Source organism: Bactrocera neohumeralis, unplaced genomic scaffold (genome assembly GCF_024586455.1).
Source record: "Bactrocera neohumeralis isolate Rockhampton unplaced genomic scaffold, APGP_CSIRO_Bneo_wtdbg2-racon-allhic-juicebox.fasta_v2 ctg211_3, whole genome shotgun sequence".
Taxonomy (NCBI): Eukaryota; Metazoa; Arthropoda; class Insecta; order Diptera; family Tephritidae; genus Bactrocera; species Bactrocera neohumeralis.
In genome coordinates, this window is record NW_026089983.1 from 8,648 (window position 1) to 27,738 (window position 19,091).

General features: G+C 39.9%; 1 pseudogene; it reads left to right on the forward strand.

The window, feature by feature from the left end:
- The first annotated feature begins 3,147 nt into the window (after window positions 1-3,147).
- LOC126766689 (tetratricopeptide repeat protein 28-like) lies at window positions 3,148-10,404 on the forward strand (annotated as a pseudogene).
- Window positions 10,405-19,091: the final 8,687 nt, after the last annotated feature.

Genomic DNA, 19,091 nt, shown 5'->3' on the forward strand with positions numbered 1-19,091 from the left:
TAGTTTTGTTACATCGTTCCTACAAGTACCGCTCATTCCATTTCATTATCACTCTGTTCGTCACCCATTTTAAATGTTGAAGAGTTATCTTTTTTACATTCGTGTTTACCGTTTAATCTTATTCACTTACTTTCAGTATATTTAGCCTTTTTTGTACGTGTGGTGTCTTTATATTAGTGATGTCGGAATAAAGTATCATATATATTGTATCGGTATTTTGAATATGTCGATATTGGATATTTATTTAAAATATCGATATTTCGGTATGATATGAAAAAAATTATTTGGCCTAATCACTTGAATCATTTTATATTACTAGATAAATACTAACTACAGACATAATTTTTAATAAATCAAGAACAACAATTAAAATATTAATTATTTATTAATCAAACCAATATATATCTGATTCAGACATAAGAAAACTCTTTGAGTTTACGTGCTTGCTTTATTATTATTAGGGCTGTAGATTCACAGCAGATGCCACTCTCTTTGAGGCAACCGAGGACATGACGATATCCATCCACTTGGGAGCTATGTCAAAGGACTGGGAGTAAAAAACGACAATCAAATCAGAATTTTATAGGATTCTCTTTCCTGGGTATTATAGGCTTTAGTTCACAGGCATACCATCATAGTTGAAGTTAAAAGTAAGTTGCTGAAGCTGCCACAAATATCTATCCCTGTCTATCTATCTATCTTCAAAGGATTTAGGGTATTTGATCATAAAAATATCGATTTTTATACCTTTCAATACTTCTAATATTATATCGTTTCTCATTAATATCGAAAGCAATAAATTTCCATCGGCAAAAAAATATCGATAAAAATTATGTTGATATATTAGTATCGTTATTTTTTCGGATTATTTTATTTTTTTGTCCTTGGCTGCAAAATCCTTTTACTTTATGCATTTCATTGTAAACCGCACTCTTGATTCCTCAAAAGCGCTTTCAGCCTTTTTCTTTCCTTTAAAGTAATACCTCTCTTTTAATTGTTTCTTTATACCTTTTGACGATTTTCGCTTTGGCTTCGTAGGGAAAAAAAGTTTACACTACCCTCTGTTACTTATTAGTTTTTAAGTTAAGTCTCTGTGTGAGAAACAGTCAGCATTTTTTTCAACTGCCAACTTCGTCGTCCTTCTTTTCTTCCAGCTCAAGTCGGACATTAATTTTCCTATTAGCCTTATTCACTTTTAGCCATTAAGTAAATTTATTATTGCATAGCTTTATTTCCTAGCCACCACACTTCAGCTTCAGCTACTTTGCTTGCAACTACGACACCATGACACGCCAAACATGCAACACTTGACCGTCTTCATACCAGAGTCGCCGCAACCTCATTCGCTTTCGCCATTAATGCCATACACTGTCTCACAAAATTGCTTTGTCAATATTTTCTTATAAGCACCCAACTGAAGGCCTTCACAGCATTCTTTCCATTCCTCAACCAAGCCTCGTAATCTATACACATATGTGTGCTTGTGTGTGCGCTTTCGAGCGTGCCGTTAACTATCAACGCACTGTTAGGCGTTTTTGTCAACGCAATTAATTTACACCACCACCAATGAATGCAAACACCAAACGCATTTCGACATCATCGAATTAATACAAATGAACAAAACTGCAACTGCTTCGTTGCAAAACGCAACCGTTAATGTATTGCTGGCGTTGATAGAAACACGATAGAATCGAACAGCACCTAAAAAAGCAGTATAGCAAAGACGTCGTGCTTGAAGACCAATATCCAAACCTGTCTGGAGTAAGATCTGCAAGGAGTTTCTAGCAAAACAAGGTCAACTGTGGAACCTGACAAAACTATTAAGACGACGGGTAATACTATGTGGAGCCATAAATAACACAGACCCAGTTGCACTCACCAACGAATAGATCCAATAATGTCTCTGATTGTGCAGAAACTGAAATGAAATTCTTGTATGCAAAACCTAATCTATAACTTCCAATTTTTGGTCACCTCTTATTCCGCCAAGTGTGGTGTTTGCACCGGCGCCGTACATTAGCCAAACACCACTCCGCATGGTCCATGTCCAGCGCCAGGCCGCGCGTTTTCCATATGCCGTTGTGCTGACAGAAAATTATAAGTACTAGCAAAAAGTATAATTTGCAATCTGTCGGGTTTGCTATAAAAATTGAGTATGGCAACGAGTGATGCGCACAGTTTCTTTCATTCCTTAGTTGTTTATGGCTTTTTTCATGGCATGTTTCACCAACCATTTACTTATTTTGTTTTCGCTTACACTTCGCGCGTTTTGACCATATGCGTTCGTGCAGCTCGCCGGTGATTTGTTGTTGCTGCCATAGCCGCAGTAAATGGTTACCTTTTATTAGCAATTTTTTTCATGCCAACGACTTTGCAATTGTCTGCACGCCAGCGTTGTACGCGGGCGCGTGTTGTTTGTAGCGAAACATCTCAAACAGCGAATTTATAAGCATAAACGTGATCAAACTGTTGCGGCGCGCTGTCGGCTGTTGTCGGCCGCTTACGGCGTGGGGCGCTGACCATTGCGAGCCGCCAGAATGATTGGCGATATTGATAATGCTTTAGTGAGATACAATGCGTCGCGCCGATGGAGTTTGCATTTCGCTGATAGGCTCTGTGGCTACGCGTCGTACGAATATCTCGCGTTGCAGTTTTTCGCTCTTTCCTGAAAACACTTATATATTTTTTTGCGAGCATTCTATTAGGTGTTAAGATTTTTAACGCCACGACGCGTTGTTATTTTGCAGCCCATAATTATTTGTGATGGCTGTTATGCTAATGTTGCTAAAAATATCCACAACTTGTTAATCTGCATGGCGTGCGCTGCATGCGCGAGCCTTCACCACCGTCACCATGCAGGCTTCGCTCAGCCGCGCTTATTTCCTTGCACATTGCATGCGCTGGTACGCACCGCGCGTCCAGCTTAGGATTTTTGCTGCGCGCATTTGCCGTGTTGGAATGTGGCTAATACCTAAGCGTGCACCTAATCGCTGCACATTTTCCCATCATAAAAATTGCGATCGGCGCGGTCTCTGAAGCAAGGTTTATGCGACCACATGTACATTTCTGCTATTAATAGTTGCGCAACAAACCGGCGTACGCAAACCAACCAACTAACTGAGCCAATCTTTCTTTTTCTACTTGCAGAATGAGCCCGAATGCACACCGAGCTGCCGGCCGCCAACCGCGCACTATTTCTGAGAAGGCGCGAATCGAACGCCCGCCGGCCAGAGTGGCGACTTTGTCACTGCCGGGTCATGTTTATACGGACGCGTTAAAAGTCATCCGCATCATATACCGGCCAGCAATCGTTCAGCGGCACGCGCCCTTAAGAGGTCAGTCAGGCCAGCCACAGACGCCATAGCGGTACGCGAATTAACCGCACGCTTTTCGAAGGCGCACTTTTTCGGCAAGGTAGTCGCACCGCAGTGTCTTGGTCGTTATGGTGAGGCGTTAGCTCTATTTAGCGCTGGTCTGGCGCAAGATACACAAACACGCAGTTGCTGGCCGGATTGATGGAGGCGCTGGTGAAGAGTCCCTGCGAGACATGCGCTGGAGCCTTACATTTCAACAACTGCGCGCCATGAATTCAGACCAGTCACCATTTGTGGTGATATCCGTGGTCGGACATGTAGATCCGGTTAACAATATCACCTGAAATGTTATGGTTGAAGCTGGCTTATGCACGGTTCGTTCCCTGAACATGAGGTTGTCTTCGCGCCTTAAGCCCGGCGCATTGGGCGCTTAATCAGTTAGATAAGGCCATTATTATATGCAGCAGGACTTGCAGTACAAAAAGTCTTATGATGATGCAGGAGAATGTCGCGCACATGGTAATCTTGCCTGGCTACTTCAGTCAAGGTTCAGAGGTGCGCTTCACGGCACATCGTTACCAACTTGTGCTCGCGATGAAGTGTAAGGATACGCAAGCCGCCGCCAGCGCTCACTTCGTCAGGACATGTTTACACGGCTATTGGTGATTACCCCAATGCCTTGGCCAGCCACAAACAATGCGTAATCAGTGAATGGCATCAAGATCGCCGGAGGCGCGGAGGATCTGGCGCGTCGGCGCCGTTTACTTCTGGCAATGGGTGAATTCGATTCGGCCGATTGTCATACACAACATTTACGGCTGGCGCGCAAGTTAGCAATCAAGTTGAAGAGGCGCGCGCTTACTCGAATCTCGCCTGGGTCATCATACGACGCAACTTCGCGCGCAAGCAATCACATGAGCAAGTGTTGTGCATCTCCAAGCAGCTGCGACCGTAATATTGAGGCGTGATATGCTGGACTGGGACACGCGGCATGTTGCGCTGGTGACTGCGTGCAAGCGAAAAAATGGCATGAGAAGCAACTAGAAATGGCGCTGGCTGCACGCGGCGCGGGTGAGGGTCGCGCTTTGTTCCTAATTAGTATGTTCATCAACCACTGGCGAACACGATGCCGCGCTTGCTACATCAGGCCCATCATCATCGCGCGGCAGTTGCACGACCGCGCGGGTATGGGTCGCGCTTATGGCAATATTGCAATGCCTACTCAGCCGCTGCGATCGCAGGCAACACCGTTGTCGCCAAGAATGACGATCAGTAAGGAGGTGCACGATCGGAGCGCTGAAGATCCACGTTACGGTAACCTCGCAGTTGCGTACCAGGCTTTGGCGCGCACGATATGGCGCTTATGCATTACCGCGCTCATTTGAATATCGCGCGAGAACTTGGGCGACACGGCTGGTGAAGCCTGCGCTCTACTAAATTTAGGCAATTGTTTGTGCTCACGCCACAAAGAGTTGTTCAGGCGGTGCCCTACTACGAACAGTATTTGATGCTCTCACAGAACCGGGCGATGTGGCAGCTGAGGGTAAAGCACGTCACTTCTTGGGGGTTATGTCCACTACTGCATTATAATTATCGAGAGGCGGTAAAGTGATACTACGACCACACTTAGCATTGGCGAAAAAGATTTGCAGGACAAAATAAATATGGACGCGCTTACTGTAATTTGGGTTCAGCGCATTTGGCTTGGTAATACGCAAAGCCGCCTGGAGTGTCGGCATTTTCTATGCATATGACAAAATCATCTTTCCAGTAAAAGTTTCGTAAATGGCAATATCGGTGACATATTAAAAATAGCCGGAGCATGAGGAGGCAGTTAAAATGTATCAACGGCAACTTACACTTGCGCGACATGCACGTGAACGACCGCTTTAGCTGCAGCTTACGTGCGCCTGGCTTGGTACATCGTCTTATAAAGAAATTCGATAAAGCACTCGGCTATCACACAGCCAGGAACTGGCGCTAAGGCAGGAGATGTCCGATTTACCCGGCGAGTGTAAAAGCGCATGGTCACTGCGCTGTTCACATGGCTTAGGAACTACCAACACGCGGTCAAGTGTCAGGAACAACTAGGACGTGCTCAAGAGCTGCAGGACTCCGGTATCGAAGCTCAATCTTTCGGCAATCTGGGCATCGCCAACCTAACATGGGTCTAAGATGCCATCGAAGGCTTGAAACAACAATTAGGCACCTGAACGCGTTAATATGCTAACCACAGTGTATGATCGGGCAAGGCGTACCGGTCATTCGGGCGATTAGCAGATGCCTTGGGCGACTTTGAGGAAGGCATTAAGTGTCAGCGAACGTCACAGAACTGCCATTGCGCTGCAAAGCTATCGCGATCAGGAACGTCGCCTGGGGACTGGGAGCATACGTATCGCGCTGAATCGGCAAAAGAAGCGCTACCTGTTTGTTTAGAGAAACGGCTGGTTGTGGCGCACGAACTCGGTAGTCCTGAAGTGAAAGCAGCAGATGAGATTCAGGGAATATACACTGGCGCTAGGTAACTACGAATAAGCTGTCAACTGTCAAGTATCAAACAAGAAAATCGCGCGTGAGTTGGGCGATCGCGCTTTAGTTTCAGACGCCAACAGCGCTCGGGTAATGTCTATCAAACGCGATGAGCGAGCGCCGACGGCGCATTACGTTTGCATAAATGGATTTGGAAACGTGTGAACACTTCATGCTGGTGCGTTACAAGCGCGCGCTTCAGGAAACTTCTGGGCGCAGTTTACGAATCCATACGTAGCTTTGTTGATGCAGAAATTTACGAAAACAATTATGCTTGACAGCAGATAGGCTCAGCAAGGCATATGCTTGTGGTTCCTCAGAAAGTACTTTCTTTAAACTATATTATTATTACGAATTTTTTTCTGACTAACTGCTATTCACATAGGTCAAAGCCATCAATGGGTCAGCATCCTCAAGCCACACTATGACAAGGTCTGTCGATCGCAATAACCGACCAACAATCGGAAGAAGAGGCCAAAATAAGATACTTGGTAAGTCAGCGGGGATCATGTAAATATGTAGTTCTTTTAATTTCTGGTTAACACGATTTCTTCCAGGTCTTGCCTCTACGGCCTGACAACGAAGACGCGCGCACACAAATGGCAGCCGCACAGTGCCGCTGGAGTCTGTGCGATATGATCATGAGTCCCGAAGGTCGTCAGCCCGTGATTCAAAGATGTCTACACTACATTCTACAACAATTCTTGTCGCACCTAACGCGGAAGACGCACAGGCCGCAGAGCGCTGCAAAGCACGACCAGCCCAGACACGAACAGTATATCTCGTAAAACAACCATTACTTGCAGCGAATCCATCTATGACATTGTTAATCGTACCAAGACCAACGTACTCATACTTTAGTTTAATGGCGATGAACCTATGCTTGGTTTTCTCCAACCACAGAAGGGAATTCTAAAAGTTTTAATACAAAGCATATTAATGAGGAGAATCTAAGATATCCTAATGAGAAAACTTAGCAGAAACTTCTCAAAGAATACACGACAAAAAGGAGTTCTCGAGCGCCATATTAACATGGTGCGCGATAATCACGGCAAACCTGGGGAGGAGCGCCCATTAGGCGATGGTAGTAATGACCTGATCCGAAAATCTACTTGATGATTTTGCCAACGAACGAAGTGGTTTCAGCATGGTCAATCGTAACCACTTGATGAATTCGTCCAACTACTCCTTAAGTTCGTTATTCAGTTTGGGCTCTGTGGGTGGTTCAGTGGCGGGGTCTGCAAGGCCTACACGCTCCAGGTAGTCTACAGGGCCTGACACGCTCGCGACGTGCACCCACTTTTGCCCGCTTGGCAGGGCCCCACTTGCTTACATACACTCTATAATCTTACTCTTGGATATTCGATGACTTGCTGCCATCAGGTTGTTCAGTTTTCTCACGACAAGGGCGAAAGGGAGTCACTTCGCAGAAATGAACTTTACTCTAGTGCCATTCGCCATATTACGCAGCTCCAAGGAAGATGGCGAATACTTATCAGAACGTTGTTCAATAATTACGATACCCCGTTGCAATCGCTCCGTTTGAAGAGTAAATCCTACGCACACGTGAACTCACGGAGCAAATCTAAGCACTGTTCTGGTAGTCGGCGGTCCCTTTCAGATACCTTCCGTACTGTCCGAAACGCGGGTTGGTTTGAACTCTTGCTTCGTTGCAAGAAGCCGCCATGGTTGCTGATATGTTACGAAGCAAAGGGCCATTGCGGGCCGCAATGCCACCAAAGAAGCAGTTATATTCGAGCTACCAACCGCAGAATGTGTACACTTGCCGCTAACTCAGCTCGGAAGCTAGGAGCGGTGTGTTACTCCAGCATGTGGTGGATCGCAGACAGAAATGCATATTAATTGACGACCGGTGCTTGGTACACAGGAGGAGGAAACAATGAACCGCAGGGTGTCAGATGCACACAACTTCGCTAGATTTTGATATATCATCTGCAGATGTGCTCACCATGAAACTCAACGCCAATCAAGCGTTGAGCTCCTATCACTCGATTAAACCCATATTGGTAGAAGCAACTCTGGGCAGGTAGTTACAGTGCAAGCAAAAAAGTAGGAGCTGTACTTATATCTCTACAGGTCAGCACTGAAACAGCTGCTACAAAATATTATTGCGCGCGAAGCGATTTCGCGCTCTTAGATAAAAGTGGCCGCGTGCTGCTAGGTAAGTTCTCTAGTATGGGTATAAACAGGAATAACACCCTTTCCTTTAATTTTTCACAGAGCTCTCGCCGAAGCCATGCAGACAGTCCAGCACACTAAACATTTTGCTCAACTGCTACAATCTGGGCTTGGTTTCCTTCCGATTTATGGTAATGTGGTGTCTTCAATAAAGTTGCTAAGATGGGAACAACGTGAACTAATGCGTACGCCTGATAAATGTCGCGATGCTCTACGTCTGCTTTTTACACCCAGTTGAAAAGAGCTTACAACGCATACATCGTGGTCAAAAGAATGCAATGGTACACAAATACAGAAAAAGCATTGAGAATAAGGCAGGACCAAAGAGTGCGGTTGGAAAAAGACTTCTTACTTGGGCAGCAGGTTTCGCTTTGAGCCCGCTGCCACGGCATACCATCGCGTTTTCTTCCGCAATCCGATCCGGAAGATCGTCTTTCACAATGCTCCGCTAGCCTACACAAGCCTTGTTGGCATCGATTGCCCACCGGTGCTGGCAAAGCAGTCAATAGCGCCGATGTGGCGGATGATATCATTACACTTATAAGAAATGTTTTGGCACAATTTCAGCCCAGCGCCGTTTGAAACGAGGGCCCATAGAGACACCTTGAGTGTGCGCTTGTGGCGCGTGGCAGGTTGTCACGAACTTTGGCATCCATTGGTTTCGATCTAACAGAGGTCGAAGAAATCAAGTAACATTAAGGTACAGGCAAACAAGGAACCGCCGCAACTGTCAATTTGTACTGCAGGCTTTGCTGGTACTATCAGTTAATGATGTAATCTCATGGGAACTCTTTTTAATTATTATCTACCATACATTCTAGACACTCAAGAGGCACTTGAAAGCTTTGGGTTTGACTTCATCCAGCAGCTAATCGTTTGCCACAACATTAATGTCAATTACAAGTATTTGTATCCAACTCAGCACTCTGCGTTAACATCAACACCTACAGCAACTACATCCCACCTATTGGCAGATACCAATAAACCCTTGGGAACGAGTTGCCATTGCCACCACTTAATCCGCACACGCGTGATTGCAGCAGCGGCAGCGCATTATATCGTATGTACGCCGTCGCGGTGAACCAGATGGTGGACGTACTGACACTGAATCTATACCAAGGCGCCAGACAGTGCTGGTCTGGCACTTTCTATCCCACGCAGGATCTCTGAAGCCACAACACCACGACATAGCAACGCATCGATGTTACATCTGCAAAGTGCATATTAATAAAACGCAGACCTCGCGTTTTCAGGTTATTCCAGCTTGATGCACCCGTACGCGTATCACGTCCTTCCGGTGGTGGTGGTGAAAAGTGATGCCGCATTTACTCCCAGTCCTCCGGTGACTACACAAAATCCAGTGGACAAAATGTATCCATGGCGTTAGCACATCAAACTCTGTATACGTAATCTTGATCGTTAGGACAACCATTTAGGCATAGTGTCATTCCAGAATGAAAAAGCAGTTAAATGGCATTTCCTGACGTCCAGACAGTTCAGTTCGGCTAGTTCCACCACCGACTGGGAAATATCGGGACATGCAACGGTCTTACGACGCAACAATCAACCACCTCCGCATCCTGGCAGGTGCCTCCACTGCCACCACCTGCACAAAACTTACCGTTGGTCGACAGTTTACGACCTGTGCCACCAATGGCGCTCGGTCTACAACAACCTTGGACCCACTACATCGTTGGCTCGTCCCACCATGTTATCAGCTAACTTGAATCTACAAGCTCTGGAATCAGAAATTGAAAGTGGACTTGAATTAATCCTAGACGTCGATGTCACACTTCCGTCTTAAACCTAAATTTAAACTGGGTAACGCACAGTCAATGGTACGCACGTCTCAGCAAAGAGCATAAAATTTCTTCTGGATCGACTCTTAATATACGTTAAAGCTCCTTACAATTATAGGTCGCGAACCACCAAGGTGCTTCTGGCACAGCCAGCGCACTTGCTGGTAGTCGCAAGCCTTTAAATCTGCCCGAAGAAGACGATAATGCGCTTTATTGTAAACGCATCGAACTTATACTTCTCTCAAGCCGATACCGAGCTGCTAAACGAGGCAAAGAAGGACCTCAAATCAACAGCCAGCAAATGCTACAACGGCAAGCCATAATCAAAGTGCCGCATCCAAAGAGTGCGACAGTGGCGAATCAGAAGAGCGGCAGATCAATAATACATATGAATCGCGAAACTCATCCGAGGTGGCACATGAACGTAATTCGGTCTAGCCTAGCCCACTTCCCAAATTACTCCAAGCAAGAACTATGATGATGAGCCCAGTGAGTAGTGCAGCAGCAGCAAACTTAGCAATACCTGTACCATAAAGAGTATTGTTGATGCTGTCAGTGACTAATATAATTCAGATTTTATACATATGTACAATCATCGCGTTTAAACTGTAGTAGCCCTTTCTGTTAAGATCTTCTTTTCTTGTTGAAATTATGCGAACATGAGTCCCGTAGATGCAACCAACTACTCCCGGGAAAGCACTCTTTGAATAAAATGAAACTTTTGAAGCGTTTTGCTTCTCCTCAGTCATTTGAATTTTAATCCATTGGGCACAAATACGTTGTTCAATTATATTTAGAACCTCTTTAATTACTAAACATATCGTAGATTGCGCCAACCCAATGTTAAAATCATTTCCATTGCATTTTTGATACCCATAGTCAGCAAGGAAACGCAGAGTTGCGCATAATTTTAATATAGGAGGTATGGCCGTTCCTCGCACACGTTTGTGGAAGTGTTCCTTCATCTCATTCAGTAAAAAACAAAATGCTTCTTTATTTAATCGAAAATAACTTATGAATCTGCAACAAATATTATTAAAAAGCCACTCAGTTGTGAAAAAACTATGGCTTACTTTGCATTTGGAAGCTCCAATGGATTTGAGTGATCACGAAGGCTTTTTCGTATACGTAGCTCATCAATTTTGCCCCCAATATTTTCGTCATTGTAACATAAATCAAAACTTATATCCATTTTTTATTTATTTTAATGTTTATTCACTTTTTCGCGAGCGACAACTGAATTCAATTGTTTAAATATGTCGTCTAAAAAATTTTAGCTGTTTCACTATCTGTCAAATTTCCCTTTCTTATACTATGTTCGGACCGACAACGAAAACATGTTTTCGTGGGAAAAACTGGTTTTCGCACGAAAACTTGTGTTTTCGTCCATGTAAAATCTGTCATACGAAAACACAGTTTTCGGTGAAAACTACTTGAAAACTTACATTCCACTCATCATAATCGGTGCCTGCTCTAGTTTAATCGATGTTTTTGGAAGACATATTTTGCCGGCCCTAAATTGTCACTTAATATTTGTTTACATTCCATATACAAAAACAGCTGTCGCTTGATATTCTCATATTGGGGGCATTCTCTTGCTTTTGCAAAACCTTTCACGGTGCAGAAATTACAGAATTTTCCTTTTGGTGCAACGGCACAATAACAAACACACGCAGAAAATTATTTGCAATGGCTATAAATATGTCAGACCAAAACCCGCGTTTATTTTTAATATATATAAAAATTATTTGCATAGGTATAAATTTTTATTATATGCAAGAGAAAAAAATATTGAATATATACACACATACTTAGATTCCACAACATACAAATGTGTTTTCATATGTACATATGTATGTCTAAAAAAATATTACCATGTTATCATTTTTCAGCTTTTCGCTTTCTATATTTTTTTTGCTTAAATCTATGGTGGGTCATTTCGATGGACTTCCGCATTTGTTGCTCGAAATTTGCAAGTCCACAAGTGATCAAAGAATCTACAAAAAATGTAATGAAAAATAAATTTAAAATACATATTTTTAGTTAAATATGTATGTATAAAATTTACCATATAATATGTTGGACAACAGAAACTTTGATAGCGGTTGCTTGCCTCCCCTACCGTCCCAGTTACACAAAGTCAGGACACCGTCGGGAGAATGCAATAATTACAGTGAAAAATACACTTAGGTTAAAAGCCTTTTTTTCCTGGCTCATATATGCACTAAATGTATTTTTTTCATATTGAATTATTATTTTCTCTACTCACCTTTTTTTTCCAAATATTATAGACACAAATAGTTCACAAATTTAACGAAACACAATATGAATAGATTTAAATATTTATTTTAAATAATTTTGCATAAATATGCACAAGCACAAATCTGCACAATTCTCAATATCAACGCGTTTTTAACCGAATTTATGGTTTCTTCGAATTCAATTTGTCACAACGAACAAGCAAACGTCAAATTCACGGTATCATGCTGTACACTTTCACATCCATCGTTTTCAATAAGCGGTGACAGCTAAAAAATTTGTTTGTCTTCTTTTGTTTTATTTTTGCTTAACATTTGTTGAGTGAAGAGCTTATAATATAAAACAAACAGAAGACACAAAAGATTGACTTCTTACTCATTTCAAAGATTTGTGAGGGAGTGTTAGTGACAAGTAAAAATTGTGTAAAAGTATTGGAGTTTCTGTCACGCAAGTTTTGCTGGAGTGCTTGTGCTTGCGCCTGCGCTTGTGACTGTACCTGTTCCTTGTTTTCCTTTCCCCCAGTTCTTCTGCTGCCGGTGTTGTTGCGTTTTCCTCGTTCCTTTTATTTTCCAATTTGGTTTTTTTCCTTTTGTCTGTGGGTTATATGTCCCCACACTTCATAGCACTAATTATTATATTTGCGCGAGTTAATTTTAGCTGTACCGAAATGTGTACTCTTTATTTATACTCTTAAGACTAACTTATTACATGTTTCTTATTTCTATTTATACTAACTAGTATGTTTACTTATTACTAGTTGATAGTTTGTCTAAATACAGATTGTATTATTTGTTTAGGTTTGTTTACACACTATATATATTGTTTGCCTAGATATATTTGCTTTGTTTTAAGATAAGGTTGTTGTGGAATTAAACTCAATGTTGTTTTGATACTTGTTTGTTTAGGATTGTTTGTTGTAGTGATAGTGTATTTCAGTTGTTCCAACTCAAGGTTGTTTCTGCATTCTGTTTACTGAAAAAAGGTTGATTTGATGTTTGTTACTATTATAAGAAATACATTCCTTAACTCGCGATTTTGTCACTTCACTCTCTTCTGATGTAAACCTTGTTTTTTGGTTTTGGTCACTCCACTGGCACTGTATCCATATACATACTTATGTGTATACCGTATAAGAATTATTGTTGCACTTGCGTTCACCTCACTTTTATTTTTGTAACTTTTTTCGTTCACTTGTTATGTTACATATGTATATAAAATTTTATGTACATATATATACGTATATGTATATACATATATACATATATGCATATATACATATATATATATATTTTTTCTTCAGATTTGTTACCACTGTTTTTCTTACTTTTCACCATCGCTTAAGCAAGATTTTTGCCACAATATTAATATTTCACTTTTTTTTTTTTTGGTTCTTACGGTTTTGTCACCAACGGTTCTTCCCACTTTTCACAATTTTCAACCTGTTTTTTTCTTTGTTAAATTATACTGTGTGTACATATGATTTGCTTGTTTCCGTATATGTACAAGTATATTATTTCACTTCACAACAATTTTTTGTAATTGATGATATTTTGATATTTACCGCGTCGTCGCGTTACCGTGATTAATTTAAAAAGATTTTTTTTTTTTTGTTATCACTAGTGCCGTCCGGTACGGCTTTGAAGGACCATAGTAAATTCGATACGCTTAAGAGATACAAGATTACCGACACTCACCTTTCTTGCGAAATTGCAGCGAACGTATACCGATTATAATATGGGATGCGTGTATGCGCGCGGATGAAGAACAAAAGAGACCTGGCGCCAACCGTCCGTCCCTTTTGTTAATTATGTGTGGTGTCATCACGCGTGTGGTGTGTTGATGAGATGAAAACTTTTTTCACCGAAGTGATGAACAACGACAAATTAAACAACTGAGTTGAAGGTTTAATCGATAATCAGCATTCCGTTTTATTTTGTGCTTTCTTAAATACTAATATTTTGCTTTCTTGCAATAACTTAAAAATAAATGCTTGCGTAAAAATTCTTAGGAAATGTGTCTTGTGCATTTTGCAAAGTAATACAGTTAATAAAGTTATTATATATTTTGTTAACTGTTGCATTTTCGTTAGCGGAAATGCACTTGAATGAACAATAAATACAAATTATTAAAATTCTTCGGAGTTGTTGACTGTTGCATTTTCGTTAGTGGAATTAGTGGTACATTTCATTAACTGTTGCATTTTCGTTAGCGAAAATGCACTTGGACAAACAATTCTTTGGAAAACTCAATTAATAAATATTCGTATTCTTTGAAAATAATATTCTTTATAACACCCCCACCGTTAGTTTGAGGCTCCGACGAAATTATATTATCTTTGCCGGATCGTTTATAGTAGTTTCATTTTTTAATTGTACATTTGGAATATATGTTTTTGCATTCTTAAAGAGGTATATAAAAAAACGCGTTTATTTCACAATTATCGAATTTGATTAAGTAATTTCCTGAAATGTTTAATTTAGCTTTGTTGCAGTTATGGGATATTGTGCTGTTAAAATGTTCAAGAATTAGTACTCCAGGAATTATTTCGCTTATCTCTTGTGTATTTAATGTTTGCATTTTGCAATTAGCTTCTTCAAAGTTTAGTATTTTGTTTAAACAATCATCGTTAATTTTTATAAGATTTCTTTTTAGATTATCTTTAATATATGTGCTATAAATATTGCTTTCTGAATCTATGAGAACTTCAGAGAATAAGAATATTCACATTTTCACAGATCACCAGCCCCTTATATTCGCTATTTCAGAAAAAAATCCGAATTCAAAAATGAAGAGATGGAGTGCATTCATCGAGGAATTCGCGCCTACATTTCATTATAAGCCAGGGAAGGAGAATAAGGTAGCTGATGCTCTGTCCAGACAGTTTATTAATAACTTTAGCGAATCAATAGAAACAGCGCATAGCGAAGAGTCTTCCACCAACTTCATAGAAACAATAAAGCATCCCGTAAACCAATTTAAGAACCAACTAATATTAACAAAGGGTCCGTCGTTAAACAAAAGTACAACAATTGTATTCCAAAAATACGTTCGTCATAAAATGTGTTATGATAAGCCCGAAAATCTAATACAATGTCTAAAAAGTGTAATAAATCGAAATACCATCAACGCAATTCACTGTGATCTGACAATCCTAGGGGAAATACAAAACCGTCTAGTTTCTGCCTTTCCTGGTATAAAATTTCGACATACCGAAATATTCGTAATTGACTTAATCAACAAAACCGATCAACTTGAAACGCTCATTACAGAGCATAACCGAGCACATCGCTGCCTACAAGAAAATTTCAAACAAATAATAAGCGATTATTTTTCCCGAATAAAATAAAAATTGTTAAAATCCATAATTTCGAATTGCAAAATTTTTTTTAGAAAATAAATATCAGCGTAAACCGTCCAACCTCGAAATCGGCAAAACCCCTATCCCTTCCATGCCTGGTGAGATTTCACGTCGACATTTTTTTTACTGATAAGCAGCACTTCTTAACATGTATCGACAAATTTTCCAAATACGCGGTTGTTAAACCTATCTCCTCACGATCCACGATAGACATTAAAGAAGCACTGCTCGAAATATTACCGATATTTAAAAACACTAAAACAATTATTTCATATAACGAAAAAGCTTTTCATTCCATGACAATAAAAAGTTTCCTCAGAGATAGTTTTTCAATCGAACAATTTTTCATCCCGACGTTACACAGTGAAAGTAATGGGCAGGTTGAAAGATTCCATTCAACGTTAATGGAAATAGCCCGTTGCATCAAACAGCAACAGCAGTTGTGCGAGACTATAGACCAGTGGTCGGCATGAGAGGATCTGTCACTGTGTTGGTGAACACGAAAAAAAAGTAGCCCAGTGAGAAATTGGAATTAAATTTAAGCAAATTTTATAAATAATTATTAGTATAATGAAAATTAACAAAATGTCTTTTAAGGATATTATTCCCTATTATCTTTAAAAGACTTGGAACATAAAAGGCATTGCATGGCACCAAAGGCATTTAGAATCATAAAATATTTCTCGCAGGGCATATTTGGTTTTGCGCTATAGTCTTGCGTGATGTTAATTCGTTGCTGGCTCGACAACGACTGAACGACAGAGCGTAAGCGTACGTGTGAAGTTAGTTTGCACAATTGTGCTAAGAAATGCCGACCGCTGCTATAGACCTCATATTATTAGCAACACATAAGTACAACAACAGCATTCACTCCACAACAGTGGTCGGCATTTCATAGCAAAATTTTGCAAACTAACTTCACACGTACGCTTACGCTCCATCGTTCAGTCGTTGTCGAGCCAGCAACGAATTAACATCACGTAAGACTATAGCGCAAAACCAAATATGCCCTGCGAGAAATATTTTATGATTCTAAATGCCTTTGGTGCCATGCAATGCCTCTTATGTTCCAAGTCTTTTAATGATAATAGGGAATATTTCCTTAAAAGACATTTTGTTAATTTTCATTATACTCTTAATTATTTATAAAATTTGCTTAATTTTAGTTCCAATTTTTCACTGGGCTACTTTTTTTTCGTGCTCACCAATACAGTGACAGATCCTCTCATGCCGACCACTGCTCCACAACCAATGCCAAGCCAATTGATGTTTTTCAAAACTGTTCAAACGAAGAACTGAAAGTAGCACGCGAAAAATTGCTTAAAATGCAAGAGAAAACATTAAATAAACGAAACGAAAATAAAACGATGAAAACATACGGATCAGGGGAGAGGGTGTTTTTGAAAAGGAACAAACGGCTTGGGAATAAATTTGATAAAATCTATGTAGAAAAAGTAGTGGAAAGAGATTTAGGTACCACGGTTCTGACAGACGGGAAAAAAATTCATAAAAGTAATCTCAGATGATATTTTCCGTTCACGCACACGTTCGCAAAAAACAAAAACAAAAAAAAACCTTAACAAATAAATCCAAATCATAATCAACACATATCAATTTCAAATTTTTACATTAATATTTCCGAGAAGAGTTTGTAATTAAGGAAAACGTTGTGACATTTATCTAAATTATCAAGTAAAATGTTAAACCATATTACCAACTATTCATAGAGTAATAAGTAATTGAATTTGTAACACTGTAATTTTAAATATTATATTGCGATCAACCAAGCCAACTACCAACTACCAACTACCAATACTTTACAATACCAATCACAATTTTTTAACAACATTATGAAGTGCGCCATGCAACATACGACACCATTTGAATACCCCTGCCTAAGCTTGATGGATTACCGCAACAGGGACGTTTCGGACTTGACAAGGAGGGTAGTTAAGATAGCAAGTGTAGCCCCATCTGCAATTTCCTTGACTACAGTGAGCGGCTCGATATTTCACCGGATAATGAGAATTATCACCACACAGCGCATGCGCTCTCACAACAACAGGAAATAATTGTTGCCTCGCTCACTAATCCAATTTAACCCGCAATGCGTCAATCGGTATATTTGTAAAATGCTTGGTTGGTTGATTGTGAGATTGGAAGGAAAGATCAGAATCTCACAACAACAACGATGCCTTGATCCGATGGAGTATCAATACATCGCGCTCTAACCGCAATGCGGCGCTTAAAAAGTAAGGAAATAATTGTTGCCTCGCTCACTAATCCAATTCAACCCGTAATGCGTCAATCGGTATATTCGCAAAATGCTTGGTTGGTTGATCGTGTGATTGGAAGGAAACAGCAGAATAAATTTGACTTGTGAACAATTAAGTCGAGGGCTCTCTACTATTAACTTATACAGTACCAAACTGCTTTGTTAGCGGTTTATCGGTTTTTACCGGAAAATAAACCGAATTTTTTCTTTTTTGATCGGGATTTTGGTCAGAATTGCAAATTTAATTTTGTGATTTTATACCATACATACATATATGCATATAGAAAGTAAATATTGAACGGAAACGATACACTCACATTGATTTCCGCCAGGGGCTTTTGGGGATAATAATTGTATGAGTATATGTTTGAATTGCAGTTAGAACAGTGACAGTCATGTTACCTAGGGACATGCCGGTAACGCGTGCCGGTTTAATTGTCACTTTTTCCTATCACGTTCTTAAGGGCGCATCAAAAAAGCACCCAAAACTTTTGTATACATGTGATCTTGTATCACTTTCTCGCTCACATATTTTCTACTGTAATAAAACTATATCCTTCTTTCTGACACTTTCATTAAATTTGGGATAATTCAACAAAACTGCTTTCAGGAAAACGTGACGGTGCATTCTACAATAGCCTAGTGGGTAAACCACTCGCTTGTCATTCCTTCAACCTAATGTTCGAAACTCAAAAATATAATTTTTTTTTTTATAAAATATTTTTTTTTTTGTATTAATTTTAATAACAAAATAATTTTATTTAGATTTACATTAATGCCCCTATTGCGGTTTTCAACCCAACTGCATTTCAGTCGAAGTTTAAAAATTCAGTATTGCCAATTTCAACTCAATCCGTCAAAAAAAAATTGCGGTTGAAGTATGATCGAACTTCAACTTTTTTTGGTATTGCGGTTTTCAAGTCTGTATGTACAAGTGGGATTGACTAGTTTATATGTAAATAATATTTATTTCTATTAAGCAGTTGAAGTTCACCATTCGTGCAGTGAAATACAAAAAAATATTAAAGAAAAATGGAGATCGGTTAAAATAACTATTTTAATTAATGTTGAATTAATTTTAATTAATATTTTTTATAAATTTTCAGAAAAAATAAAGTTACAACAAAAAAGCAATTCGAAAAATTGGTGGAGTTAATGGAGAAGTTCCCAGAAGTAGGAAGAGGAAAGCCACAATTTGGAAACAATAAATTCAAATTGAGGTGCAGCGCCTCAAAATTGCTAAATTAAAATCTTCGCAAAGATTTTAATTTTTTTTTCTTATTTAAAACACAAAGTAATATATTTTTTATTTTATTTTTAATTATTCTGGAATGAAGTGATATTTTATATTTTTGTAC